Source organism: Apodemus sylvaticus, chromosome 7 (genome assembly GCF_947179515.1).
Source record: "Apodemus sylvaticus chromosome 7, mApoSyl1.1, whole genome shotgun sequence".
Lineage (NCBI taxonomy): Eukaryota > Metazoa > Chordata > Mammalia > Rodentia > Muridae > Apodemus > Apodemus sylvaticus.
This window is the reverse complement of record NC_067478.1, coordinates 20,916,198-20,932,238: the sequence shown is the minus strand read 5'-3', so window position 1 is coordinate 20,932,238 and position 16,041 is coordinate 20,916,198. Positions and strand designations below refer to the sequence as shown.

General features: G+C 45.6%; 1 long non-coding RNA gene across 1 annotated transcript; it reads right to left on the bottom strand.

The window, feature by feature from the left end:
- Positions 1–208: 208 nt before the first annotated feature.
- On the bottom strand, positions 209–3,793 carry LOC127689597 (uncharacterized). Its single transcript, XR_007978945.1, has 3 exons — positions 3,632–3,793; positions 2,713–2,808; positions 209–841 (listed from the first exon to the last, which is right to left on the bottom strand). It is a non-coding gene; the product is annotated as an uncharacterized LOC127689597 (long non-coding RNA).
- Positions 3,794–16,041: the final 12,248 nt, after the last annotated feature.

Sequence of the window (16,041 nt, the reverse complement as noted above, 5' to 3'; positions counted from 1 at the left end):
GTTCACCTTGCTCTATGTGTTTCACTGGGAAGTTTAATATTTGACTCTTTTTTCCTCTTTCTCTTCCTTCCTTCCTTCCTTCCTTCCTTCCTTCCTTCCTTCCTTCCTTCCTTCCTTTCTTTCCTTCCTTCCTTCTCTTCTTCCCTCCCTCTCTCTCTCTCTCTCTCTCTCTCTCTCTTTCTTTCTTTCTTTCTTTCTTTCTTTCTTTCTTTCTTTCTTTGTAACAGGATCTCACTATACTTTGTGTTAGCCAGTCCCCTACATTGAAAGGATAACACTCCCTTGGGCAACCCATCCATTCCTTTACCTGTCTGCCCTTTAACGATCAGGTAAAGGTAGCAAGAATGTTAATACCATGTGAAACTATCAAGAAGTAAAACTTCAGGCTGGAGAGATGGCTCAGTGGATAAAGCACTTTTCTATAAGTGTGAGGACTGGCATTTAGATTCATAGACCCACTTAAAAGATTATGCGGTGGCTGCCTGTAATGCCAGCACTTGTGAGACAGTAACGGGGAGCAGGGAGGGGAGGGGCTGTGGCAAGCTGGATGTGTACAATTGGCAAGCTCTGCATTCAGGGAGGGACTTTGCCTCAATAAATAAGTGGGGAGCCACTGAGGGAGAAACCTGGCATCAACTTAGAGCCTCCACATACACAAATCACACACACAGAGGCATGCACACTCACACACACACACACACACTCTAGAAGCAAAACTAAAATGTTGGTGTTGTAGGCTGGTAATTTCCTGACTTCCCAGCATTCTGGAGGTGGAGGCAGGAAGATCATGTCGTCCTCCACCACACATGAAGATCAAGGGCAGTGCAGGTGAAATGAAATCCTGCCTCAGAAAACAAACACAAAACAGGGTCACGTGACATGCATTTCTATTTGCTCTGATAAAAACCTAACACACATCTGATAGTCTACGAAGCGGACTATAGACATCCCATAATTTTGTATGTAAGTTAAATGCTCTTATATTTCCATTTAAAACCGGCAGCGCAGAATATAATGATGAATGGTGGAATTCATACTAACTGGAAAATTTTCATTTTCCCTTCCTGAGCATGACATTAAATAGCAACTAAAATGCCACAATAAATCATGAAGAAAGAAAAACATTCACAGTGCAGGATCTTTGGTAGTGTTTTCTGCCTTCCGAGCGAGAAGCCCTGCACTTGCATTTTGTCCAGGGTCCCGCCCATCAGAAAGCTGCTTCAGGCTTCTACACAGGAGGTTTACCTCCCAGGTCCCTGGCAAGGCACAGGTCTTCAGCCCACAGTGGAGGCCAGAGGCCTCGACATACAAGGCTCCTGTCACACAAGGCCCTAGGCACAGAGGGTCCTCTGCATATCCAGCCCTAGGCAGCTTAGGAAGAGACAGTGAGGCCTCTCTTTTAGCATATCCGCAAACTGGCATCTTGGGGAGTGGAAGGAAGCACGGCCAGAGTTTAGAAAGACATGGAGACCCTGAATTTTCCAAAGACCCCGTGGAAAGCAGCCAAACAAGGGTGCTCTACTCCTGGCAGACCAGTGGAGCGCAGGCTGCTGGAGACCGTTCTAAGAAGAGGGTAGGGTGGGGCTAAAAGGCTAGCATGGGCTTCCCTGCTACCCTAGGGGAGGGCCGCTGACAGTGACTGAATGGGAGATGCTTGTCTGCAAGCCAGCTGCTGCCTTTAGATTTTGTACAAATTTGTCTCAAACTTCTCCCAGGCAGGTGTGGTGGGCCTCATCTAGAATCAAAACCAAAACCAAAATGAGGTTACATGATGAGATGTTTCTATTTGTTTTGCTGGAAATGCAATATGCATATGATGACCTATGAAACAGCCTACAAAAAAACCAACAAAACTGGCCTAGAGGATCAGTTCAAGGCCAGCCTTGCTGATGACATAAGGGCAATGGTGGCGCAAGCCTTTAATCCCAGCACTCGGGAGTCAGAGGCAGTCAGATTGCCCAGTCGAGGCTAGCCTGATCTACAGAGTGAGTTCCAATCCTGTCTTGAAAAACTCAGGGGAATATATATATATATATATATATCCAGAAAGACACAAAATATTTTATTGTGAATATCTAATGTTTTAGGAAACACATATCGACACAGACAGGACTAAAGAGCCGTGATGTACGCATAACAACCTCATCTTAAGCAAAGTCCACCTGCTGGGCCTCAGCACACTGCTGCAGAAATCTCGGGGCTTTCGGTGCTAACCCTGATCACCAAGAATCCTCAGCAAACTGGCTCACAGCAAAAGACCCAAACACTAAGACGCAGTCATAGTCAGCAGGCAGACCTCTCCCTTCCCCCACCCCCCTCCGGATCCTAGATCCCAGAAGATTCTCTTCTGCGCTTCCCCTGCTAAGAGCCCGTTGGCACCCAGCTAAAGGACAGGGCACCAAAAAGGAAGTGACACAGCCAGAGATTTTCCTGTCACTCCACAGGGGCTGACCTCTGTGTGTCCCTGAGCAGAAAGAAGAGGTGCTTTTCTGGGCAACTGCCCTGTGGCTCAGTTGTACCTTTGGGTGGATTTATTCTATTTTCATGGTTTCCCTAAAATGATAGGAAACTTGTGGTTCAAACCCACTTCCTTCCCTTATGGCAGCAGGCCCCGCCCACATCCTCCGCAAGGACTGTTATCCTTTCTATTTTCGGTGGTTCAATAAATTAACACAGCTCACATAAAGGGAGCGGCGGGCGTTGTATACTTACGGAATTCGACGGGATCTCATCAACATGTTGTCGGCCTCCCTTCCCAGTGCACACCATGCTCTCTGCGCGCCTGCGCACCATCTCTCACCTGGTAAACTAAAACACACCTTCGCTCATTTCTTTTGTTCCTGTCTCATTTTTATGCCCTAAATTTTTTTCCCCACGTTTGGGTGACCAGATAAACTGCAAGACACTATGTTAAGATTCTGTCTAAGCTCCAACCCACAGTTACCTGGCAATAGCCAGGTATGCCCCGCCCCACAGTTACCTAGCAACAGCCATGTAGGTCTGACCCACTATAAAAGGGGCTTCTTGCCCCTCCTCTCTTATCCTCTTGTTCTCTCTCTTGCATCTTGTCCCCTTGCTCCCCTCTTTCCCCCTTCCCTTCCCCTCTCTATGTGTTCATGGCCGGCCTCTACTTCTCTACTCTCTCCCTCTCTTTGCCTCTACCTACCCCCTTAACTCCCCATCCCCATGTCCTAAATAAACTCTATTCTATGCTATACTGTGCCTGGTCCCTCAGGGGGAAGGGATGCCTCCGCCTGAGCCTGCTGAGGCACCCCCTTTCCCCACACAGCACATAGAACATATTCTTTTTGTTTGTTTGTTTGTTTTCCCCAAGACAGGGTTTCTCTGTAGAGCCTGGCTTTCCTGGAACTCACTCTGTAGACCAGGCCTGCCTCAAACTCAGAAATCCGCCTGCCTCTGCCTCCCAAGTGCTGGGATTAAAGGCATGTGCCACCACTGCCCAGCCGTAGAACATATTCTTACACTGCTTTCTCTTTTTATAATCACAACGCGCTAGAGCTAACATTTTTATTTTAGATAAGCGAAGGTTAATTTTTAATTTTTTTTAGTATAAAATGCCACAAATTTCATATATAACATATAGAATGTACTAATCCTAGCACGTATTTACCTCTCTGAAAGTCGGATTTAACTGGACGTAGTATGTGTGTTTTAATATCTTGTTTCGTTGTCGTCTTCATTTTTCAAACAGGTCTCATTGTGTAGCTCTGCTTGGTGTGGAACGTGTACGTAGACCAAGCTAGCCCATAACTTGCTGTGATCTTCCCGCATCTGCTTCTGAAGTACAGGAGTTCATCACCTTGCTCAACTCAGAGCACTGTTATTTGCTGGTTCTCCCACAGCAGCGGTGACGTCATTGAACATGTAAATTAGCTTGTATCCACCACAGTTTCCTGGCTCAGAACACAGTTCCTCCCCTAGATCTCCCCTAGAGTGCTCTCCCAGTGCTTGCTACCCCTCGCCTCCTCCCGCTCTCCCCCCCTCCACTTGCTCCGACCACAGGGCCTCTCTTGTTCCTTGCTTCTCCCAAATCTCTCGTTCCTCTTCTCCTTCTTCTGTTTTAACCCAGTTGATGTCACTCTCTGGAAAGCTTTCTCCAACACCTCTCTAAAACCGGAAGCCTCACCCCCTGAGCTCACCCTCTCTGCTCCCCCCCCCATGTCCCACCTTCCAACCCACCACCCAGTACGCGTCCTCGGAGGACAGATCTGTGTCCCGTTCAAGCTGAATCTTCAGCCCCTGGCCCCGCGAGGCAACTGCAGACTTTGAATAAGTATTTGTGAGAGTATTTGTGAGAGAGTTAATGAGAAAACCCAAGGGCAGGAAGTGCAGCCAGGAGAAGCCCCAGAAATCAATCCTTCGCTTTGTCTGTCCTCCACAGACCTCTGTGGGTCTAAAACTCCACTTACTTTTCTCGCCCAAGGCCACCTTTGGCCACCGACCCCGGATCTAAGTAGGACTTTTCTAGGCACTGTAGAGAATGGTAACCTAACCTTCCCTTCCTGCCCTCCACCGGCCCCCTCCACGTCTCTTTCATTTCTCCCTCTTCATTAGCATTTACAATTTTAATTGTAAGAGAGTGACTGGTGCTGACGACTCAGTCATAAAGTGCTTGCCAGACAAGAGTGAGAACCGGAGCTCCGAGCCCATAGAAAAGCGGGGTGTGTTAGCACAAGCTTGTAATCCCAGCAGGGGGGAGACAGGCAGACCCCCAGAAGCTTGCTGACCAGCCCACCTGAGTAGGCTGACTCCAGGCCAAAGAAGAGGTCTTGTCTGTCTGTCTGCCTGCCCCCCCCCCCCACACACACATGGAGGATGGTACCTAGAGTTGGCCTTTAACCTCTAAACACAGGTGCAGGAACCTTCCTATACATAAACAAAATAAGTGAAAAGAACTTTATGTTGTAAATGCTGAGACTGAAGAGTGGTTTGGGGGCTTTGAAAGCCGAGAACAATGCCAATAAACATCCTCCTCTTGCCATGTTTGGTCCCAGGCTTGGGTTCCCTGATGAGAACGACCAGCCCTCTGGGTACCAATCAGGAGAAAGGGACTTTACTCAGGAAGCACAATTGCAGGCACTGAAAGCAGCCCTTCACTTCCTGTCCCTACTGGGATTCCAGTGGGAATTGGCAGGGGCTGCACAGTTCGGTGTCTTAGACATGCAGGAAGACCTAACTGTGACCTTCTGAAGTATGGCCACACCATCCAGGTCATCCTCTTTAGCGCAAGAAAGGACATAAAGGACACATGCAGGCTCCTAAACTCATTTGCATGTGAGTGAAGGATTTCTCATTGTCCAGAATCCATCAGGTAGGGCTCTTCATCCTTGGGAAGTGGGTAACAGTCTCTTCTCCAGGACACTCTCGGGAGAGAGGCAGAGGAACACAAGTCAGTGAGTAGGAGCCTGTTCAAGTGCACACATCCTCTGCTTTCCCGTCCTGCCTCTCAGGTAGGGTGAGAATTAGGACAGCATCATCTCTCATTTATCTGGAGCTGACACTTTTCTGCTCTCTCTCTCTCTCTCTCTCTCTCTCTCTCTCTCTCTCTCTTTAATGCAGTAAGTATGCAGCAGAGAGCATTCCTCTTTGCCAAGGGAACATTCAAGGCTCAGAAAGGTTAAAAGAACTAAGGGCTGTGCTGGTATCTCCACCTCTGAGGGAATATTCTAACTTCATTTCTGTTGCAGGTTACAGCCCATCATTTTGGAGAAGTCAAGGCAGGAACATCAAATTGCTAGTTGCATTATATCCACAGTCAAGAGCATAAATGTGCGTATGCTCACTTGGTTGTACTTCGTTGGATTTTTCCACTCTCACTCAGTTCAGGATCCCATGCCTAGGGAATAGTGCTGCCCACAATGGGCTGGGTCTTCCCACGCCAATTAATGTAATTAAGGAAATCTCCTATTGACATGCCCAAAGGCCAAACCCGATGTAAACTTTGTTTTTGAGATGGGGTCTGACTGTGTCCTGGAACTCACTTTGTAGACTAGGCTGGCTTCAAAGTCACAGAGATCCATCTGCCTCTGCCTCCCGAGTGAGTGCTGGGATTAAATGCATGCTCCACCATGCCAGGCCTTTAAACACTCTTTTATTGAGACTCACCTCTCAGGTGATTCTAGGTTGTGTTGAATTGACAATTATAAGTGACTGTCACAGGGGAGAACCCAGCTGTTCCCTCAGGTCTCTTCAGCCACATTTGTGGGAAACGCTCACTGCAAACCTTGCACAACTTACACAAAGTTGACTTACAAACACTATAAAGAGCCAGGTGGTGCACGCCCTTAATCCCAGCACTTGGGAGGCAGAGGCAGGTGGATTTCTGAGTTCGAGACCAGCCTGGTCTACAGAGTGAGTTCCAGGACAGCCAGGGCTATACAGAGAAACCCTGTCTTGAACCCCCCACCCCCCCAAAAGAAACACTATAAATCTCAGTGTAGGAAACAGAAATCGTATCACCATGTGCGAGGTGGGGCAAAGTGGAGGCGATTGGAGGCATAGAGATTAGGAAAAATTCCTTCCCTTTCTTCCCTCTCTCCATCTTTCACATCATCATCATCGTTGTTGTTGTCATTGTCACACTGTCATCACTATCATCATCACCACCACCACCACCATCATCATCAGTAATAGTAATAATGATATGCTGCAATAATGCAAATGGAAAAGTTTAGGGGAAAGGAGGGAATAAGAGAATAAATACCCACATTGCACTATTGGCAACCAAAATATTTTGTCTATAAATAAGCTTAAATCCTCTAGATACTTGAAACCTTTTCTCTGTTGCCATCAAGGAATAAGACAGGTTTAGTACCAAGCAACCTCTAAGTCAGAGAGGCTCATTCCTTGTTCATCCAGAGTCTCCTGTAGTACAGAGTGACTCTCACACAGGCTGCTCTCTATGAGATGACTTGACACAGAAGACCACTTAACCTGTGGCACCTGCAGCTCAGCACAGGTCTTGATGTAACAGAGAATTCACACAGAGGCTCTGGAAGGCTTGAGTCCACAATAAATATTTATCACCTCCCGCTGGGCAGTAGTGGCGCACTCCTGTAATCTCAGCACTCTGGGAGGCAGAGGCAGGCAGATTTCTGAGTTGGAGGCCAGCCTGGTCTACAGAGTGAATTCCAGGATAGCCAGGGCTATACAGAGAAACACTGTCTTGAAAAAAAACCAAATCCAAAAAACCAAAAAAATAAAAATAAAAAAAATATATATCACCTCCCAGTGATGGTCAGAACTCGTCCTAAGGTCATGTCTTCAGGCAAGACAGAGAGTGGGGAGGACTGCAAAATGCGGCCAAGCAGGGGTCCAGGAAGAAGAAAACTGAGAGCACCACAGAGTACTGTTTTCAACTTTAGATTTGCATACCTCCAATGAACTGCACACTCCAAAACTCATGTTTAGACATTTTGACTCTTGCTAGTGTTTCAGTATCACAAATATAATTTGACTCTCCAAGTTTCATTGGGGTTGTAGTTGGGATCAGCAACTACATCTGCATCAAGGGTTGCATGTGAGGCTCTGGGCCTGACACCCTTCTGGGTACTGATCAGCTCATGGGACAGATACAGTCTGATCATCCATCCTCCAGCTTCTTCTCACACTACCTCTACTGCAGGGAGCTTCACAGGGTGATGCTGAGAATTCTGCACACATAGCATGCTGGTCTACGGCACCATGCAGAGGGACAACATTGCTGAGTCCTGCCTGGTCACGGAAGGGAGGGCATGACAAGTAGAACAGAGGCAGCAGGGCGTGGGCCTCCACACATATTGACAGTTGCTGGGTGTGAGGCTTGTTTGTATAATAAATATATATTTTACGCCATCTTACTCATTCAGGAAATATTCTCCCTGTCAAGGTTATTGTGATTATCAAAGTCAACATAGTACGGGAGGTAAGGGTTATGTCTAATGTCTCAGCAAAATGGTAAACACTGGGACCTTCAGGATAGCCCTTAAAGCTGTGGGAAAGAACTCTGAAAACACGAATTCAAAATATAATTTCTCAACTACACAAAATATAAGGATGCAATATGAATTATATGAGGGGCTTCACAGACCTAAAAGGACAGAGGCAGCTGCATTATGAGCTAGTCAGAAAAATATTAAGGAAAGAGAGAAAGAGATTTGGGGAGTGGTGATCACAGGGCAAAATCCTAGCTAAGTTTATTGTTTATGCTTAAAAAAGCAGGCAGATTTATGAGTTCAGAGCTAGTTTGGGCCCAGGTGTGGTAGGAATGGTAATCTTTGGACAGGATCCCACCCAGCTAGTTTATTGTCTGTGCTTACAATGGCATGCAGCTCTCTGAATTCATTTGCAATGTTAAAAAAAATGTGCTTGCTGTCTCTTTCTAAGAATCAAGGGGCTGGGGTCATGGAATGCTGATTCATCGAATAATTAAAAGGGAACCTGGAGTAAATGACTGACTTAATATGTAAATAAAAGACTGGGCTTTGGTCTGGGAGAGCTGAGCTATCTGGATAAGCTGTCTGGAGGTCTCTAGAAAAAGCTGTCTTGAGCAGAACACAGATTGTTGGCTTGTAGTCTGCAAATGACCTTGAGTAGTTCTTTAGTTGCTTCAGAACACCCCTTACTCAGAACCCCTCTCTGAGTTGAGGCTGGTCCTTGGCACAACTGTATGCTTTGGCTGGCTCTGTACAAATTTAGCTCCATGGGTCCTGAAGCTGCACTGTTTGGACATGGGACCTCACACAGTCCTTCATCAGTTCTGATCCTATAGCTTCTACCATAAATGTTCAACACAATCACCTATTCTTAGGGGGATGATGATTCAATCACTGTCATTTCCCAAGGTCCTCACTGAGAAGGTGAGGCCTCAGCTCCCTTAATTTTTATGTGTCCTGTCTGGTTGGATCTAGGAGCTCAATAAATAAATATAAAAGGGGGTTAAGGGCGGAAGAGAGCAAACATGTTATTAACTCCACATGCGCATGGGAATCTTCACCAGAGAGTGAATTGCAAAAGAAAAAGAAGTGTGGATTTTACGCTTTCTAGACAAAGAACATTAGAGTTGTGAAGGAATGGCCGGGCAATGGAGATCTGGATAAGGTAATAGCTTCTAGAGATAGCACTAAGATGAATGGGGGCAATGAAGAAGCTAGTAGAAGATAAAGTTAATTCTACATTTGTGTGTTCAGGATCATTGCAGCCTTACCAGTCTCCAGGACCAGGGCCATTTCCTAGCCTTGTATAATGTGTAATCTCGATTGTCAGTTTGGTAGTATTTGGAGTCAGCTAGCAGACATATCTCTGGGTATGTCTGGGAAGGATTTCCAGAGAGGAGTGACTGAGGAGGAGGGCTCACTTCCATGCAGGCAACACCTTCCTTCCAGTGGGTAGTCCAGATATAAAGGGGTGACATCAGAGTTACCTGCCTGCCTTTGCTGCCATCCGCCATTGCAGTCACACATCAGTTTCTTTGGCCCTCCACTGTGGACGGAATGCCAACTTCTCTCCAGGGAGATTCCAGGCCTTCAACATTACCTGGGGTCTACTGAGGCATCTATCTCTGTGGACTGAGCAGTTATCATGTTCTCTGCCCATTTATCAAGTTGATAGGCATTATTGGACTATCCCTATGGTACATACTAATCTAATAAATGCCTTTTATGATATACAGTCATTCTATTGGTTCTGACTCTGTAGAGAACCATGCACGATACAGTATGTGAAAAGACATCCCTCCCAAAAGGATCTTTTTAAAAATTATTATTTAAAATAAATTCATTTACTTTATGCATTTGGGTGTTTTGCCTGCATATATGTCTGTGTGCCACACGTGTGCCTGGAGCCTGAACAAGTCCAAAGAGGGTGTTAAATCCCATGGAACTGGAGTTACAAACAGTTGTAAACCATCATGTGGGTGCTGGCAATTCGAACCTGGGTCCTCTACAAGAGCAGCAAAATGCTCTTAATGCCCAGCCATTTCCCTGGCCCCTCCCCCAACACACACACACACACACAAACACACGCACACCATTTTTCTTTATTTTGAGACACTGTCTCTCACTATGTATCTTTAGCTGGCCTGGAGCTCACTATGGAGACCCTGCTGGCCTCAGAATCATAGAGACTGGCCAGCCTCTGCCTCTGGAGTGCTGGGATTGAAGATGTGCACCCTGCACCCAGCCCAAAGGCCATTCCTGAAGTTACAGTTCTTGAAACCATTTTTGCTTGAAATAATCAACATTCTAACTTGGTTCGTTTTGAGATGAGTTCTTCTTTATTCACTCTATCCTGGTGTTGGTTATTTTCATCATCACTATGACCAAATGCCTGGTGGATGCATCTAATGGGAGGAAGGGTTGAGTCTAGCTTATGGCTTGGTTTAATAAGCTGCAGTGTGTCACAGTGGAAAGGGAATGGCAGAGCAGAGACACCAGCAGCCAGGAAGCAGAGAGAAGATGACAGCTTCCTTCTTTCTTGTCGCAGTCCAAACTCAGCTGCGGGATAATCAGCATTCCTTTTGGTCCAGGAAGGCATGGGTATGGCGAAAATGACACACAGACACCGAGATGGTCTTTGGATCCGAGTGTATTATTCTGGGTAACCCCTGGTCGAGTCAAGCTAACATCTCAAATTAAGCAAACATTCATCTGTCCAAGCTTCAGTTTTCTTGGGCAGTTCAGGGTGTTTGCCCTTCAACCAGTTGGCCAATTGGTGCATGCGGTTAAACCGCTTCTTCATCGTGGCCCCACTGTTATGCTAGCCCTGGAGCTGGGGAAGGACGGCTCCTGTACCTAGCCTCCAGGGCCTGCAGAGCTTGGAGAGCTGCCTAGCCTGCGCTGTCATTCCAAGAGCATCTCTGCCTAGTCTGCCTGCCACTTTCTTCTCTGTGCCATGCTCAGGGCTGCCCTAGGCACCCAGCAATCAGCTCTGGCTGCAGCCCCTGGCCCCAGCCTGAAGAAGCTAACCAGCTAGTCTCTGTGAGTAATAAGTATAAACTATATCCTGAATCACACTTGGATAAGCTAAGAATGTTGTTTTGGTCAAAGACTCCCTAGGTGGGGTCTGCAAAACAAAAGCAGTTCCTCACAAGTTTCAGTAGAGGCAGCTCTGAGCTCTGCACCAACTCAAATGTAAATTCTTTCTAGTTTGCCTAACACCCACCTGTTGGGCAAGGACTTTGGATAAGGTTCTTCAGATGTAAATATCTTCTAGTCTGGGCCTATTGTTTCAAATCCACCTGTCCTGTAAGGGTGACTAAAAAAACAAAAAGGAACGCTTTTGGCGGAATTCTTTTACATTCTAATTTGATTGGTTTTTTTTTTTTTTTTTTTTTTTTAGGTCCTGGCTACTAGGAAGGTGGAGAGTTTTAGAAGTATAGTAAATTGCCAAGTGAGATTTTTCGGCTTCTAAATAGGGGTGTTTCACAAAGTCCCAAGAAACATTTCTCCCCTCAGTCTGTAAAATTTTGTTTTACAGATCTCATTGGGGCCACTGCGGGGCCACTAAGACTCTTAGTCTTTCCATGATCCCACACATTCAGAACAGGTCTTCTTGCTAACAAATGGAAACAAAGACTCAGTCTACAGGTGTGCTTCTAATCGCATGGGAACTCCTCAGTGCTTTCAAGTTGTCAATTATAATTAACTATCACAAACCTCAATGTTGCCCTTCCTAGGTAGGTCTTATTCTTCATCCCAAATCCCTAAGCTACCCCGCATATTAGTAGATATAAACTCCTACTTGAATAGAGTGTTGGGGTTTTGTCTAAACTCCACCCCACACCTACCTGGCAATAGCCAGGTATGCCCCGCCCCAGAGATCTGGCCCACTATAAGAGGGGCTACTTGCTCCTCCTCTCCCTCTTTGCTCCCCGCTCTCCCACATTCTCACCTCTCTGCCCCTGGGGCTCTTCCCCCCTCCACGTGGTCATGGCCGGCCTCCACTCCACTCTCTCTATTCTCTCTCTCTATTCTCTCTCTCTCTCTCTCTCTCTCTCTCTCTCTCTCTCTACCTCTCATCTCTCTACCTCTCTCTACCACTAACTCCCATCCCCTACTCTGAATAAACTCTATTCTATACTATGCCTGTGTGTGTGTGGTCCCTCAGGGGCAGAGGTGCCCAGGCAAGGGCCCGCCTGGACACCTTCCCCCACGCCGCCTAGCCACACTCACCTAACCTCCCTATACTCTCCCCTTTTAAGTCCTTTCATAGAGGGCCATCCTCTAACACAGCGGTTCTCAACCCGTGGCTGTGTGCGATCCCTTTTGCAACCTCATTTCCAAAAATATTTATATTACAATTTATAACAGTAGCAAAATTAGTTATGAAGTAGCAATGAAAATAATTTTATGGTTAGGGGGTCACTACAACAGGAGGAACCCTATTAAAGGGTCATAGCATCATTGGGAAGGTTGAGATCCACCGCTCTAACATTGAAAAGATAGAAAATAATACAGCCTAATTCTAATGACCCCCAAGAAATCAGTAGTTTAAAATGCTATCTCACTTTGTTAGAAACTAGGTAAAAGGTCACATTCCAGAGCCCGCCCTTTGTTTAGACCTAGCAGAAGGGCCTTGAATAGGTGATCCTGGCCCCATAGGGTAACTGAAAATGGGCTAAGCTTATCTTGCTTCTGTAAACTTACGCCATTACCCCTAAGCAAGAGTTCACGCAGCTGTAGACATTATAGGAAACTAATTGGTTCACTGAGCGCGGGCTCCGATAATTTAAACTGATTGGCCTACAAACTATGGAGTGGTACAAATCAATTGGCTCGCATTTCACGGGCTCTCCATGCTAAGAAATGATTGGTTTATGATTCGCAGGCTCTGTCGTAAACTTATAAAAGCTGTCTCAATTCGGCACTCGTGGTCCATAGTCATCTGATCCTGCGTGGTGCATGGCTATGGAACCCAGAATTCTGGAAATAAAGAAATCCTCATGCCATTGCATCGAGACCGTTTCTCGCAAGTGATTTGGGTGTTGCCTTCCGGGGTGTGGGGTGCTGGGGCACCCTCGGATTTTGGGGTCTTACAACATCACTCACTGGGAGATTGGCCATCCAGAACTTCCTGGACATTGCTAATGCTAACCACCATCTAGAAGAATGCCAGACTTCAGTTAGATTAGTCCTTGGTATAAATTCCCAGAAGTAGGGTAACAGGGTCCAAGCACAACAATATTATTCACAGCTCTTAAACCTAATCCTTGCACAGTTTCCAGGAGTTGCGATTGTTTTCAGTTTTGCATTGTCCTGGCTGATGATGTTTCTCCTTGTTTAGATTCGTGTTTCTGAGAAGCCTGAAGGCTTTCATGCTTTGCCACGCTTGTTCATAGCGGTATCTCCACTCAGGGCATTTGTGAGTACAGATGCTGGGTAACTCCTTCAGGCCTTAATTTCTTTCTTTCTTTCTTTCTTTCTTTCTTTCTTTCTTTCTTTCTTTCTTTCTTTCTTTCTTTCTTTCTTTCTTTCTTTTTAATGCCTTTTCCTTTTTTAAAATTAGATATTTTATTTACATTTCAAATGTTATCCCCTTTCCTGGTTTCCATTCCAACAACACCCTCTCCCATCCTCCCTCCCTCTGCTCACCAACCAACCCACTCCTGCTTCCTTGTCCTGGCATTCCCTTATATGGGGGCATCGAGCCTTCTCAGGACCAAGGACCTCCCCTCTCACTGGTATCTGAAATGGTCATCTTCTGCTACATCTGTGGCTGGAGCCATGTGTACTCTTTGGTTGGTGGTTAATCCCTGGGAGCTCGGGGCTACTGGCTGGTTCATACTGTTGTTCCTCCTGTGGTGCTGCAAACCCCTTCAGCTCCTTGGGTCCTTTCTCTGGCTCCTTCATTGGGGACCCTATGCTCAGTTCAATGGTTGGCTGAGAGTGTCCCCCTCTGTATTTGTCAGGCTGTGGCAGAGCCTCTCAGGAGACAGTTACATCAGGTTCTTGTCAGCAAGCACTTGTCAGGCCTTAATTTCTTTCTTTCTTTCTTTCTTTCTTTCTTTCTTTCTTTCTTTCTTTCTTTCTTTCTTCCTTCCTTCCTTCCTTCCTTCCTTCCTTCCTTCCTTCCTTCCTTCCTTTCTTTCTTTCTTTCTTTCTTTCTTTCTAGTTTATTTATTTATTTTATATATGTGAGTACACTGTAGCTATCTTCAGACTCATCCGAATAGGGCATCAGATCACATCACAGATGCTTGTGAGCCACCATGTGGTTGTTGGGAATTGTACTCAGGACCTCTGGAAGAGCAGTCAGTGCTCTTAACCGCTGAGCCATCTCTCCAGCCCCAGGCCTTAATTTCTTAAACCGATTTTGGGAAACTCTTTATATAACAAAGAAATCAGGCTTCTGTCTGTGGTAATTGCATCTTTGAGCTTCTGTGCAACCACACACATTCCAGTCTCTTTGTTTTTTATTTTGGCTACTTATTTTTTATTGTTTTCTGTTTTTGTTTTAATACAAAAGTTTTAAATTTTCATTTACACAAATCTGTCAATCTTTTGTGGTTTTTCTCTTTTCCTTGTTTTTACAACAAAACTTACAAATATATTTCCTCTGCAAAAAGTATTAGCATTTGATTCTATTTTCTTCTACATCATCATATATGTGTTATATATCATTACATGTTATATTAAATATAATACAGATAATATATAAATATATAAATATATGTGAACTAAATAAAACATTTTGGGATCATGACCTTTTATAACTTCTTCTTCTTCTTCTTCTTATTATTATTATTATTATTACTATTATTATTGAGACAGAGTCTCATTGGCCTGAAATTTACTATGTAGATCAGGCTAGCCTCAAACTCATAGGGAGTTGCTTGCCTAGTGATGGAATTAAAGGTGTTTGCCACGATGCCTAGCCTGATTTTTTAAAAGATTATTTTACTATTGTATTTTATATTTATCGTTATTTTGCCTGAAGTATCTGTGTACCACATTTGTTCCTGGTAACTATAAAGGCCAGATGTGGGCATCAGATCTTCTGGGACTAAAGTACAGAGAGTTGTGATCCACCATGGGAGGTGCTAGCAATCAAATCTGAGTCCTCTAGAAGAGCCTGTGCTCTTAATCTCTGATCCATCTCTCTGGCCTCAGATTTATTTTTTTAAGTAAGAATCAACTCTTGTCTGCAAGCATAATGGAATGCTAATAATATTGTCAAGGATTGGTTCTTGCCCATGGGATGGGTCTCAATTTGGGTCAGTCATTGGCTGGCTATTCCCTCTGTCTCTGCTCCATCTTTGCCCTGCATATCTTATAGGCAGTACACATTTTGGGGCAAAGATTTTGTGAGTAGATTGCTGTCCTTATCCCTCCACTGGGAGTCTTGCCTGGCTACAGGAGATGGCTATTTCAGGCTCCATATCCCTCATTGCTAGGAATCTCAGCTGGAGTCACCCCTATAGACTCTGGGACATTCCTCCTCCCCACCCCTTCACCCCCATCCCAGGTCTATGGTACATCCTAGAGCTGTCCCTCTGCCTGATGATTTCCATTCTCCCCATGCCCTACATGTGATCCCCCTTTAGCTACCCATCCCCTTTCCCACCCAGTTCCTTCCCTCCATTCACCCTGATATCTATTTTATTTCCCCATTCTGAGAAAGATTTAAGGATCCTTCCTTGGGCCCTCCTTGTTATTTGGCTTCTTTGGGTATGACTGTCCTCTGAGAGGCTCTATCCAGACAATGGAACCATATGCAGAGACTCACAGCCAAACATTAGATGGAGCATGGGGAGTCTTTTGGAAGAGTTGGGGGAAGGATTGAGGGACCCAAAGAGGATAGGGGCACCACAAGATCAATAGAGTTCTCAGAGACTGAACTACCACCCCAAAAGATAGCATAGGCTGGACCTAGGCCACCCGCACATGTGTAGCAGATGTGCAGCTTGATCTTCATGCAGGTCTCCCAACAACTGGAGGGAGGGCTGTCCCTGACTCTGTTGCCTGTCTGTGTGTTGCGGTGAGTTTTGGCTGCTCTGCATTGATGCTCCAGGGTAGGTCATACTACCAGCCACCCACCCAGATT